A 15,049-nucleotide genomic window follows, 5' to 3' on the forward strand; every position below is an offset into this window, starting at 1 on the left:
ACAAGAAACTACTCAATTAACCTATTCAGAAACTGTGAAACTTTTTTATTTTAATAAGCATATTGAGTGAAAGTTTGTTTCCCATATAATTTATATACAGTACTTCAGACATTGAATTGTAAGCTTTTTAAAATCTGACACACTAAAAATATCACATAACAAACCTCCAAGACCATTGATATAAGCTTCACTTCACTCTCAGCCTATTCCCCTAATGGTTCTAATTGAGGCAAGTCAGTGTCTCAAAATGACCTGGATTTATCTTGCGATTCACTAGTAATTCAATCTGCTTTGACAAGGGGGCTATTTTTATCCTAAACAATCCTTTCATCAGAAGGAAAAAGGCATGTTGTTCCATTTCTGTTTGGTAGAGAAAAAGAGGTAGGGAGAGGAACAGAAGAATAGTAGAGTGATAACCGAGCACAGCTGGTTTGGAAAAGGACAGAGGTTCAATGTAGATGTGGTGCAGAGTAAAAATAGGAGTGGCAAGAAATAAGGCCAGAAGGGTAGTTGGAGGCCAAATCCTAAAGTCTCTTGTTTGTTACACTAATTAAAGACTCCTGCAGACAAAGAGGAAATACTAGAGGTCACTAAGGAAGGCATGACATAATCAATCTTATTTTAAGGAAGATCAGACCAGTGCACCCGTTGGAAGACTGATGGGAATTAGGACAGAAATCAGGAAGGAGGCTGTTCCTAGAGTTCCGGTAACAATGACAACATGGACTAAGGCACTGACTGGGGCATTCCTAGAATAGGACCGCTGGATTTGGTTAACAATTAACTGTGTGTGTACTAGTATGTTAATTACCAATTAAGTGTACCATGACTACAGAGGAGATTCAAGTTTCAGGGAGAAGACTGAACTCAGTTTGGGACATGTGAAAATCAAGGTGCTCAGCATACTCTGGATACCTCATGTTGGCTCCTCTTCTTTTCCCCGAGCCCATCCAACAACTGCACCTCAACAACCTGTTATGCACAGCCATGGTCCCCGGGTCACAGGTCTACCTTTCAGAGTAGACTTCACCCAAAGACAGAGCCAGGTGCTACCACCAGGGGAAGCAAGTCTGAGAGCAGGGCCTGCGCCACTGATTGGCATTGAAAGTAAATGCACCAAGGTGCCAACAGTAGACTATTTTTTCTAAACCTCATAGTCCAATCACTGATTTTTCAATCACTTAACTTATATTTCCTCCTCTAACATTATTTTCATCATAGTCTTTAAGAACACTGGCTGTGAGTCACTTTTGTAGAATGTGTTCAGAAAGAGTGGCTGATCTTGCTTCTTTTCTCTTAGTAAGTGTCTGTAACTAATACCTACAATTGAATGTCTCCCACTGCCCTGCCCTGCCCAGCCCATCCTTAGAAGAGTCTAGCTCCAAATTACCAGACTCCCCCCCATGTTCTGCACCCTGCCCAGTCACGATAAATGCCATCACACTGAGGCCCAGAACACTAGACTCAAAGTCCCTGTAATTCTTCCTGCCCATAGTTGGGATTGCACCCAGGGCCTCTGAGATCATGGAGCCTGTGGGGTCAAATGACTCATTCAATGTGAAGAGATGGGAGCTGTAGAATGTGGGAACTGGGCAATTCCCCAACATGTATTGATATTAACATTTGCAAACATTCTCCTTTTCATCATATTGTGCTGAAACTCTGGAGACAAGAGAAAATAGCTTCCTTTCTCTCAGGGATTATCAAGGTTAAAGTGCACTGTTTATATTTCAGCCAAGAAATTATTTCGCAAAATCAAGGAGGAAGTTGACACAGAGTTGAAGGAATAATGATATTCAGATCATCAGCTCTTTTTTTTTTTATCTTGCTGCAGATTGTCCACTCAGTAATTTACCCTTGGACATTTTCGGTCTCAGGTCAGACTTCCTTCTGCCATTTGGCATTCTCCCAGGCACCATCCTTTTCCATCAGTCAGTGTAAACATTAGCCAAGCATAATTAGGAAGGTAAATCTGCTGTAGAAATAATCATGATTTCATTTAGATTTAGCCAATGTTAAACAATGGATAGTCAGTTAATTTTCTTTTCCTGGAAATTTAAAAACAAATAACAGACTAATCATCCAGACACGGCTAAAGTGTGTCTAAGTCATCCACTGCAGCTTATTTTTCTAATAATACTTTCAGTTGTGCTCTCATTTCAGTGCTAAGGAATGAGTTCTGGGGTAGGAAGATAGAAGGAGCACAGAGACTTGAAGGGAAACGTAAAAGAGGACAGCAATAGAGACCATTGTGTATCATATAATGTAGGTATTTCAGCTGCAAACAAAACTCACTACTTACATTGGTGTGCGGAACTGACAGTCTGTTTTGCCAGAATGATCAACATTAGCAAGCAGCATCCTACTGTTCAGCTGCGGATTTAGTCTGGAGTCATAGAAGAGGATAATATGCTTACGAATGGCACCTCTCAGAGTGTGAAGTGCACCTCCTGGGCTGGCAGTCTAACCCTGGTTCTGGCAGGGCCCCAAGCAAGGTGAAGGATATGAAGGGAGAAATGAATGAATAATATTTCCTCTTTTACTTAGGACTTGCCAAAACTAGAACCTGGCATCGAGTACTCAGAGCTGAAATACTCCACAGATAGTTCCTTTCACATGCTGGATCAAAATTAAAATGGCTTAGAAACGCACAAAAATGAGCACTGGCTCTTCCATCCACACGGTAAAAGTAGGAGCCTGACAACACCTCCTTTTCTTCCCCATCACCAGCTTTGGCATGTTCCTAATGTTCTGCCTTCAGAAAACATATAGACCTAATATCTTGATCACTAATTTTTTAAAAGCTCTTATATCAGTGTCTTCAAGATGACAGTGTAGGCTGAAGTTCCCCAGACAGAGCAAACAGCAGTATTCTCTTATGTCTGTTTACATAGCTAGCCATACCCACTAACCACAATGAGTTCAGCATCTCACACTAAATAATCCTACTGAAATAAAAGCCATAATTTTCTCAGCCCAAATGAATTATAAAGATAATCCATTTACCAATTATAAGTATGCCCAGTAGAAGCTATTATGATACAGTAAGGATGTATCTTCTATCCAAAGATGCTGTTATTGTTATATTCTGTGATAGGGTTTTCTCTTTCCAGCAGTGGTAATGAGTTCACACACAACTTACTGACATGCTTTTTTTTTGCTTGATACTGGTGACCAAAATCCCCATTTGTTAGTTGGTCAGAATTGGAGGCATCATAGCAAAATAGGTTAAAACTTGGATTATTATTGCTATTTATGTTAATTTTTTTTACTAACAAAATTTGCATAGCCTATAGAGTGAGGTTTTTTTTTTTAAGACTGTATGTTAACCTACAAAGCAATTAAAACACATTAGGTACATTATATCACATATGTACATTAATTTGACTAAGGTAAAATATCATTTTAGTAAATAAATTATTATTAAAAGAAGTATAATTCTAAAAGGGATGACAATTGAGTTATAAAGAGAACCAATAGACTTTTTTTTAAGAAGTTTATGAAATGAGTCCTAATTTTATTGCTTTAGACAAAAACTAGTATAAAACCTAGAAAACAAACCATAGTGATGCTTAATTAAGTTATTAAAACTAAATAAAATAAAGTTAGAGTAAACTCAGCCTTCATTTTTAAAAACAATGATGCAACTATATCACCATCTCTTTTGAATTCAAATAACTTTAGTTCAGGTTTTTTAAGAACTCAGTACAAATAATGTCTCCAAATTCTAAATATTGTGTCACTGTCAGATAGTAATGTCTCATCTTAATATTAATCAAAAGTATTAATTATAATTTTATTCAGTACTGTATCCTACAGTTTTAGACAAATAGATAAATGAAAGATGACAAAGAAGTTTCCCTATCTTACAAGTTCCAGATATAGGGTCTGGCTTAAGAGGTAACATATGACTAAAACAGTATAATATTATGAGGGCATGCACTAGATAATCTTCTGAGGAGGTTTCTTCTAGCTCTGTGACTCTACATTTAGATAATAACCATTAGAAGAAAGTATATTATCTTTTTAACTTGACATCTTTATTCCTCCCTTCCCTCATTGACAGGGCATGTGCTTTGAAGCAGTATGATATAGATGAAATCAAGGAATGCATAGCCTTTACCCTTTACAAATTCAGTTCATGTATAATAATAATGAAAATAACAATACCTTCCCTACATACCTCACATGGTGAGTTTCTAATGGCATAAGAATATGAGAGTAGTTTGTAAAATTTAATGTCCTATATAAAGGTTAAAGTTGTACGTTTATTTAGTTGTTTTTCCTTATTGTCATATTGATAAACACTAAATCAGATTTTATTGAGATTGGTGAAATGCATTTTCTCAATAAATGACCATAAGGTAGGAATGCAATCTGACATTGAACCAGTTTGGACTTATTTAAAACCAAGGGATAAAAATACAATATCTGTAATCAAAAACTCACCTAGTAGATATATCAGAAAACAAGGTTAATGTGCTTAAAGACAGATCAATAGAAACTATTACAATTTAAGCACAAATTTTAAAAAAGAGTAAAGGGGGAAATCATTATAAATAAGTGAGAAACATGTTCAAAAGTTTTAACATGTGTATAATTGGAGTCCTAAAACAAGAGAAGAAAATGGAGCAGAAGCAATATTTGAAGAAATAATTATTGAGAATATTCCAAAGACATCAAGAAGCTTGATGAACCTAAAGCAAGGTAAATACAAAAGAAACCACACATAGTCATATCCTACTCAAAATCTAAAAATAAAGACAAAGAGAAACATTTTTAAAGCAGTCAGAGAAAATGTATTCAAAGGAGCCTGCAAAGGAGCAACGTTAAGACTGATGACTAACTTTATGCCCAAAATTATGAAATGTAGAGGATCACTGAACATCTTTAAAACACAGAGAAAAATCCATCAAGCTAGAATTTTACAAAAAGCAAAAGATCTTTTTCATAAAATATGAAAATATACAATTTATCACCAGCATATATGTGTTACAAAAAAATATACTAAGAAGAGTTCTTTAAGGTAACAGGAAATAATTCCAGACAGAAATACAGAATGACAGGTAGAAATTCTTTACACCATGAGGATTTTGTTGCATGAATATAGGATGTCTGGAACCTCTTCAGCCATCTGGCAAGCATGAAAGATACATTCCTGATACACAGAGGACGGCCAAAAGACAAAAAAGTCTTAAGGCATCACTGAACTACTGAACCAACCTTGGAACTGCAATGCAGAGAGGAGTACAAATGCTTGTTAAGCAGCTACCCCAGGACAGCCTCTATTCTGAGCACAGGGGATGCTGCCATAGCAAATCAGACAGCCTCATCCAGCGTTCTCAGTTTAACCAGGTAGAAAAGCTTAGAGAACCAACAGCGGAGATTCATTACAACCAATGCAAAAATTACACCTATAATTTTTTCAGGACTACTGGTTTTTAAGGCTCACTGTCTGCTATTAAACCTCATCCTTCATAAATATGAATCAAAGTTACCTCCACACCTATACTAGTTTCTTTCACTAGGTCTTGACCCTTATGCATCTGAGAGCACTGTGCTTTTGTTAGGACTGTAATATCTTGTCTTAAATTCTGAAAATGGCTCCTTCCTCTGATAAAAGTTCATTCGGCATCTACTTGCTATACCCTAGCTATACCCAAATTGTAGGATCAGTGTTTGAGAAACACAGAATGCTTAGGGCCCTAGTCAGCATCTTCCAGGCAACCACAACCTTTGAAGGGTCCCCAAATTCATGTTTCTTAATGTAAGACATACCACTGATGAGCTAGATCAGAGGTAGGGAACCTTTTTTCGGCCATTTGGATAGTTACAACATTCGCTTAATATAATTCACTTAATATAAAGTTATGTTGCTAAGAAAAAAGCTCCTAGATTTATTGAATTTTGAGTCCTGCCTGCAGTTGCCTTTGCAGGCCAGACCAAATGAATTCTTGGGTCTTACATGGCCTGAGGGCCAGAGGTTCCCCACCCCTGAAGTCGAGATCTGCTTATCTTTTAAGACTTAAATACAATTCTTTCCCTCCCTCTTTGCGCCAATCTAGGCTGTTTTTAACTCAAAAGCCTCTACGGAAAAGCATATTTGCAAAAAAAAGAAGAACAAATGGGGTGGGGGCTGGTAAACTTTTTCTGAAGAATGTGCTCTTTCCCTGTTTAATGGATAAGAATGAATACCGCTGTTTAACTAGATCCAGTCTCTGAAATACCTAATTAAAACTGATGTGCTTATTTAGTTTCCAATTCATCACAGGTGGGTCCATATTAATGTGAAAATGAGAGTAAATTACCAGCATTTGGCAACCTCACTGAATGTCATTCACATTATTAGCTCAAACCTCCAAATGCATTTTAAAATGTGGTTCACAGGTAGGCTCCCGTCTCCCGTCTCTTCAGTGGTGGGCTGACGGAATTCCACTTTGTGGTAGGGAGTTCCCAATGGCAAAGTCCATCTATGCAAAACACCTCACCCGAGATCAAAAGAAGCTGCGATGCAGAGAAGATGGTAGGAAGGGCGGCTCTCTCTTCTCAGTCACGAACGTCTCCTGGGAATGACTGTTTAAGCTTGGCCCAACTCTCTTCCACCTTGTCAACCAGGCTTCCTATAAAAGTCAGTTCATTTAACTTCACAGGACGCTTCTCTGGGAGTCCTCGTGTAGACGAGAAAAGGAGAGCAGCTTCAACATCATCCCAGAACACGGCCCTATCCCTCCAGCAATGGGCCACGAGTCCTGCGTCCTTTCTCTTTTCACATCTACAAAATGTAAAGTCGGCTTCCATCTAGTTGATCTTTGAAAGGCTCTTTACAACAGTCTGCTGAAACGTATCCCGGACATGCGTAGATTAGAATCTTTGATGAGGATAGGACAACGCTCAACTTTGTTCCGTCTACACAACACAACCCGCAGTGACTCATCGACTCATCCGTACCTCAAAATCACTTTCACTCAATCCCATTCCCTCCCCCCGCCCTTTCGTGTATAAAACATCCTATTTAGAGTGATGATGGGTGAGGCTGGGAGAAGGTCTGGAAGGACAATCAATCTGGCTGCTACATAGGAAACCTGGGCAAGGAGTTAAGACAGTAAAAACAGTTGCATAATGGAAAGATATTCATGGCCTATTGTAAGTGAAAAGAACAATTTTTTCCTCTCAAAAATACCACTTTTGTTTCCTACTTTTCCTACAGCTTCCAAATCCACATGGAAGATAATTTATTTCACCATTAAAGCTCCCACTGTTACAGGCTAATATAGAAACAGAATAAATTATTCTAAGGGCATAGCAAGGAGGCCAAAAAAAACTCCCACCTTAAACATACAGTCACACATTCATAAGCTTTTTACCTGTTTTGAATGCCTAAATTCTTGTAATTTAAAGTTGTGAACCTTTAGAGTGAAATTGTTTCTACAATGTCTTTAGATAGCTACTAGAATCCAACCTTCACATTGACATTCTGCTGCAAGAAAGGAAGGCAGAGTGGTAACTTACCCACTTCGCCTGGGACTGTCCAGGCTTTAAGACTGAAAGTCCCATGTCTCTGGAACCCCCACAATATCGGGCAAACCAGGACAGTTGGTCACCCCAAAGAGAGAGCAAAAGCAAAAAAGAAACTGCCAGCTGGCTCTGTCCCACCATTTTAAAAATCTTTCCCAGGCCCTAACCGGTTTGGCTCAGTGGATAGAGCGCCGGCCTTCGGACTGAAGGGTCTCAGGTTCAATACCTGTCAAAGGCATGTACCTTGGTTGCGGGCACATCCCCAGTAGGGGGTGTGCAAGAGGCAGCTGACCAATGTTTCTCTCTCATTGATGTTTCTAACTCTCTATCCCTCTCCCTTCCTCTCTGTAAAAAAATCAATAAAATATTGTTTTTTAAATCTTTCCCAGAAATCCTATTCAAACAACTTCTGCTCAAATCCCATTGGCCAGAACTTTGCCACACGGTACCCATTTGCAAAGAGGGCTGGAAAATGCACATGGCCACCTGACTAAACTATGTGTCCTGGTAGGAAAAGAGGAGATGGATAGTAAACAGGTAGTATCTTTTATACTTAGTGAGCCTGGAATAGAATAGTCAATGGAACCTCATGTCATTCCTTAACCCTAAAACTCTATTCTGAGCCCAAGAGCATTCTTAGGGTTCTGTTGTAAGTACTGTCACAATAGAAGTGGTAATGACTCAAGAATTCAGCAAACCAGAGCACCATTGAGTTGAGAAGAACGGAGGTGGATTATTAGAACTGGGACTGCCTGGAGGCTCTGGACCTCAGGGTCCCGTGAAAAATGGCCCCAGTGAGAGGCCAGGGACTGGTTCCCAATGCCACCCCTGCAGAGTGTGCATCTGTCTTGTATCTAAGCTCCAGGAAGCAGAAGAAGCAAGAAAGATGCACGTTACTACCAGCACTGACAGGGCTCTGATTAGGGATTAAGCTTTCTCCAATCCCGTCTCCACCCAACCACAGAGTGCCGTTTTGAAGAATCATTTGCGGTAAATGAAGAGAGAGGAGCTAGCTATAAGGGCAAAAAATTGGTAGAAAATAATAGGAAAGAAGTGCCATCGTTTGATGAGGGTAATAACCTTTCTAAACTAGTGTCCTACTGCATTAGATTTTCCATGAAATTATTTAAAACAGCAGGGAATCAAACATCCCCACATTATTAACCTCTAGTGTGTGCTTACTGAAGAAGATCCAAAGGATATTTATGCGTCTCGTGCATTGGTTGAAACGTAATGTCACAGACTGAAGCAATGAAGCTATGGAATCCTGCCTGGATTGTCTTTTGTCGATCACAGAGACCACAGCTGTATTTCTTGCCCGGTGAACCTGAAAAATCATTCTTCAGCCTTCTGAGATAAGCAGAATGTCACTCATCACTTTCTAGCTTTTGGCAGCTTGCTGTATTATAAAAGAATAGGTTTTATTTGCAGCTGGTCCCCACTTTTCAGGGAGTCTTAGTTATGAGAAACACTAAAAAGTTTATACGCAAAGTAGTGTTTGTTTGGGTGTTTTTTTGTGTTGTGTGTTTTTTGTTTTTGTTTTGTTTTGTTTTTTTGGGGGGGGGTTCTTTTTAGATTCCTTTCCTAAGAAGAAACAATGGTATGAAAGCTTCGTCACCATAGTCCTGATATTGCTATAATGAACCATCACATCACATACACAAATGAGAACATCCAGCCACAGCTCATCACATTACCTGGAAGTAAATATGTCACAGCGAGAGCCACTGGAGAAGTGCTATGGTCAGACGTTGAATTATAGCTAGGTTTCAGCATTAATTATAATAATTATATTGTAACCACCATCATAAAAACCAGCTTCACTATGACATTTTGTTCTTTGTTTCTGGACTTGCAAAATTCCCAAATTGCAATGGGGGAGGGGGGGTGAAAAATAATGTTTGATCAAGGTTACAAAAAAATGTAAGTTTTTACAGATTTATGGTTTTTTAAGACAGCATTCAAATAAATGATAATTCATATACAGGAAAGCTTGCTAAAACTGATTGATTTCCATACTCCCTATAAGTTAGAAGGATTTAATTTTTGCATTTTTTGAAGAACTATGCATGTATAAATTATAGGTAGCTGTGAATTCCAAAGCTATAAATATACTGGAGGGCCCTGGTGGTATCAAACTGAACAGCTGTTTGCAGAGAATAAGCCTCTCCAGTACCCTGAGGAAGAGGCACAGAATACTGAAATGTTGGCTAACTGTTCAGATCATTCAAAGAACAAATACCTCTGAAAACAAAAGGGAAATACCAGCAAGGTACAGAGTGTCCTCACAGAGGGAAGGCAGGGCACGAGCCAGGGCAGGAGGGCATTCGTGAGCAAGGGCAGCGCAGAGCAAGGGTGTGGGGCCTGAGAGGCTTGACAAAGCCTCCACTTATGGAAGGAAAGGCAGCATGGCTCCCAGAGCCCAAGGCAGAGTAGGTAGGCCCTGCCCAGGATGCTTACCTGCCCCCGTCTTGAGCTCTGGCATCCATACCCAGATGTCTGAACCCAAGCTGGGTAAGGAGGATGTTTAGGTAGAAGGTCCCAGAACAGGGTGTCAGATCCTGAGCAGGATAAAAAGGGCGTCCAGACTTGGGGGGGGGAGAGATGGTGGTGAGCAGGCCAGCAGAGGTTGTGTCCACATGAAAGGGTGACTTAGTGCAGCATATCATAGCCCCCTAATGGGGGAAGGAGGGTATTTACAGAGGAGGTGGATATGAGGCAATGGTGGTGACCATCATGGAATGTCAGAACCCAACAAGGGTGAAGAGGATGTCCAATGTGGAGGTCTGCTCAGGAGGGGACTGGACGCTCAGAAGGACATCCTAGTGCAGCATATTAGAGTCTGAGTAGGGTGAAAGGATCAGGAGGACATTCATGGGGTGGGGGGAGGCAGTTGTACAGCATGGAATTTTAGAGTCCAAGTGGGATGAGGTGGGTGTACTAGGAAAAGGTGGCATCAGGCTGGTATTGGAGACTGAGCTGGGTAAGTATGATGCCCATGAGGGGAGGCAAGGGGCAACCCACAACAAGGAGTCCAAGCTGGAGCAGCGTGTCCATGTGGGATTGGAAGGACGGGAGTGTGGCAGCAGTGGTGATAGGAGGTTGGCTACAGACAGGGATTGATTGATTAAGTAAATATGATAAAGACAATAGGAGTCAGGTTTCTCACTGTCAGCGAATTCAAATACTAAGTGGGAGAAAACAAGAATGAGCTATATGATATTAGAATTTGAAACATTGTTATGAATTCATGGTTTTAAATATATTTAGATATTGAAACACATGTGGACTCAAATATTTGTACAGGTATGTATATACAAACATATAATACCTAGCCTAGTCTAATAAGAAGGCCTGGGATGAGTGACACCCCAACAGCAGTGAGCACACCTAAGCTCCAATCTTTATTTTCCAATTAAAATTACCAGTAGTCCTTGCAGAAATGGCTGATTCCAGAGCTGGGATAGAAATGTTACAGAATAAGCTGAAACACTGCTGTGTGTGTGAGAGAGAGAGGTCAAAAGGATACCAGTGTAAAGAGGTTTCTGTTGGACAAATCGGAGATAATTTGAGCATCAAAACAGGCAGCAATAGTAATAAATTTTTAACTCATTTAATAGTAACAGGAATCCATGAGTTCATACCTATGTATATAAGTAAACAAGTGTACAAGTAAAAAAATAAGTGTAATGGGAAGGGAATAAACATGCCTGACAGACACCACCTTAAACAAGTGATCAAAATGAATATCCACAACGGAATGTCAAAATCATGTGCCACCTGATAGAATACAACAAGAACAGCACAGCATTGCTTCTGTGACATTTCTGCCAAAGATGCATAGTCTGAACCCAATCAATATGAAGCATCAGACAATCACAAATTGAAAAGCATTTAACAAAACAACTGGACTGTAATCTGCAAAAGTAACATGGCCTTGGAACTTAAGGAAAGACTGAGGAACTGGTCCAAATTGGAAAAGTCTCAGGAAACATGAAAACTAAATGCAATGCATGGATTCGTCTGCCTATAAAGACCATTATTGGAACAACTCCCTAAATTACATGAAGTCTAAGAATTAGATGGCAGTAATACATTAATCTTATTGCCTGGATTCTGACTCTCCTGATATAGTCAGATAGGCATATATCCCAATTCATAGGAAATACACTCAAAAGCATTCAGGGTGATATACTATCATGCCAGCAATTTACTTTTCAATAATTCTGGAAAATTAAGTTGTACTGTATTTGCAGTTTTTCATTGAGATTGTTACAAATGCATCTTGAAGTAAAAAGTACTTAGCTCCTAATCTGATATTTTTTTCCTCACAAAAAAGAATGAAGGACCTGTTAACTAAAATGTGTAGAGTAAAAACAGAGAATTTAACCTTAAGAGAGAAAAAAACATATTGAGATTGGATATAACCACTTTAAGTGTTTTAAGACTTCAAACCTGGTTAGGTTAAATTCCATAGGAATTTTCCATATGCATCACAGAACCACAATTGGTAATTTTCAAAAAATTATAGAAAATGATAAAGAGGCTAAAGATTGCACAAGGGCAAATACCCCATTGTCACAAAAGATTAAAAAAACACTCTATTAAATGTATTAGTCACAAATGGTCCCACTACTAAATGAATTAGTGAATACATGAGTCTTTAGAAAAGACAAAGGTATTCACTTGGATTAAGCATGAGTCACTTATGAACAAATATACCAAATTAGTCTCACTATCCTATATAATAAAAGGCTAATATGCAAATTGACTGAACGGTGGAATGACTGGTCACTATGACGTGCACTAACCAGGGGGCAGACGCTCAATGCAGGAGCTTCCCCCTGGTGGTCAGTGCACTCCCACAGCGGGAGCACCATGCTAGAAGCCGGGCTCACAGCTGGCAAGCGCAAGGGTGGTGGCGGGAGCCTCTTCCACCTCCACTGCAGCGCTAAGGATGTCTGATGACTCCCTGACTGCAAGAGGGCACAGGCCGGGCTGAGCACCCCCCCCCACCCCCCCCCGAGTGCATGAATTCCATGCACCGGGCCTCTAGTTTTCTTAATAATTGTGTGACCTTAGGCAAGTTGGTTAACCTCTCTGTGCTTTAGTTTCAGCATTGAAAAAAAAAATAGAAATAAAAATAACACCTACTTCTAAGGGGTTTCTTGAGTTTTAAAGGGTTTATATCTAAAGTGATTAGAAGAGTGTCCGACACAGAGTGAGTTTTATACAGAAGTTTGCTGTTAGCAGAGAAATTAAAAACAAGTTTCTGTACAGATACAAATATTGCACGTTGCTTTTTTTTTTTCTAGGCATTATTTTCTTTGCCTCATACACCCCTTCAAATTTGTATCCAACTCCATTTTCTTTCAGAGTATTTTAATTTCCTGCTCTTTGACAAAGTGTTTCTTAATCTTAAGCAGTAATATATCAATATGGAGTGACAGTTTGACAATATGGTTCTCACTTTTCATAGTATAAATTCAAAGACAAATTGTGAATGAGTCAAGTGAAACTTGTAATTCACAGCTGTGAGGTCACACTAGTGAATTATAAGCTTTTCATTATGTCAGAACTGTGAATTACAAAGACTTTTTTCTATATTTCCTGTCAAATAATTTATTAACTACCCTCTATCTCGGGAGTTTGCAGCATGCCAGAACCAGAGAGCACAGGGACTATATTGAGGCATTTCCAGATAGAACAATAAGCATTCAGACATTAAGAAGAATATAAAAGGAAAACAGTTATGATTTTTAGACTGCACTCTTCTTCAGTTTAGAGGCAGTCCTAATAGGCAGTTCGTTTTCTCTAAATTGGGGCCATTGCCATCCAAACTTGAGAAAAGTTATCTTTTTATTGTCTCCTTATTAACACCATCAAATATCATTTCTCAAAAGCCATTAAGTGTGTAGTTCTATACAGTTTTAAAAATTAAAAGATATTAACATGAACATCACTATTATTACTGCTATCATGAAACTCTGGATAACTCTTCACAATTAGCAGAGCATGTTCATGTCTTATTTATTTGTTCACACTGACCCAATGAGGTAATATAATGTGGGGGTAGGGGGAGGTGCAGAGAGGGGGAAGAGGAATTATATCCCTATTTACTTATGAGGAAATTGAGGTGTGAGAAGGCTCTGAGAAATGACAGAGGCTTGTCCAAAATCATGCCACCACTAAATGTCAAAAGCAGAAATCATACACTCAAGTTTCAAATCCAGAGATTATTTCCCACACTGCACTCACCCTCCTGCTCTGTATGAGCAGGCATGTCTGTGTAGCGCAACCAAAATTGATCCCTGGTGCTTCATACAGCGCAGTCTCTTCAGTGTCACATTTGAAGTCTTCTAATGTGATTAGTTAAAGAATTCCAAAACCTGCACCTGCAGATCCTGAAGAAAATACATTCGGTTTCAGTTTATACCCTACAGCCACATCAACTCCTGTTTTCTCTTCTACTCTCTAAACCCTCCCTGCTAGGTCAATATGGCTTTTGTCATTTGTTCCTTTCCCCTTCCCTTTGGTCTCTCAAATCCTGTCCCTCTCTCAGTAGGTTCCTGAAGCTACATCATAGAAGCCCAGGAACTAAGCACACACAACCACATTCTCTTTGAAGTTCCAAGAGGTGAGGTGAACAGACAAAAGTAAAATTATATTCTATAAATGGTGTTGGGAGAGTGAAAGTTTGTAACACTCACCCATTAGTAAATCTTATCTCTATTCCTACAGTTTTTGATCTTGCTAGCTTGAAGATTATACTGATGACAATATTGTTGTTCACACATTTAAGTGTGATGGGTGAAACCGATACCTGACCAGAATCCCTTCCATGCTTCATAAGAGTTCAACATTTGTGCAATTCCCTAAGCGCATCATGCTCTTTCTAACTTCTACACCAGTGTTTCCCACCTTTTTCAGGGGTTACTTTGGGATAAGTTAGCAGAAGTCGATCAACAACCAGGAGGCATCAGAGATACCCTATTTGAGGCACTCCAGGGTATGGAGGGCTCATTGATTGGAGCACTCAGTTCTATGTCCTACATGTTGCTTTTCTTCCTAGAATAATCTTCCTCTCATTGCTTTGTCTAGCATCCTTCAAGGAACCACTTAGGTGTTACATCTCTCAGAATGTCCCCACACCGCTCTTCCAAGGCCAAGGAAGGTGATAGACCCATAGCATAAATGCTATCCACATCTTTTAAAAAAAAAAAAAAAAAGTATTTTATTGATTTTTTACCAAGAGGAAGGGAGAGGGATAGAGAGTTAGAAACATCGATCAGCTGCCTCCTACACACCCCCTACTGGGGATGTGCCCGCAACCAAGGTACATGCCCTTGACCGGAATCGAACCTGGGACCCTTCAGTCGCAGGCCAACGCTCTATCCACTGAGCCGGTTAGGGCGCTTATCCACATCTTAGCACCCCTCATTAACTTTGTGTTTAGTTTCATCTCCCACTAGACTGTAAGCATCCTGAGAGTAGAAACTTTATATATTTTGACATTTTTAGCATTTATATGGTG

At 39.5% G+C, this 15,049-nt stretch overlaps 1 long non-coding RNA gene across 2 annotated transcripts in view; it reads right to left on the reverse strand.

Moving 5' to 3' along the window:
- The window catches only part of LOC114234711 (uncharacterized), a 62,608-nt gene extending 48,600 nt beyond the window's left edge, over window positions 1-14,008 (reverse strand). For both annotated transcript variants that reach the window (XR_003620898.2, XR_008554563.1), the window contains exon 1: window positions 13,774-14,008. This is a non-coding gene — a long non-coding RNA (uncharacterized LOC114234711). The remainder of the gene's footprint in view (window positions 1-13,773) is intronic.
- Window positions 14,009-15,049: the final 1,041 nt, after the last annotated feature.

This window comes from Eptesicus fuscus, chromosome 19 (genome assembly GCF_027574615.1).
Source record: "Eptesicus fuscus isolate TK198812 chromosome 19, DD_ASM_mEF_20220401, whole genome shotgun sequence".
NCBI classification, from domain to species: Eukaryota; Metazoa; Chordata; class Mammalia; order Chiroptera; family Vespertilionidae; genus Eptesicus; species Eptesicus fuscus.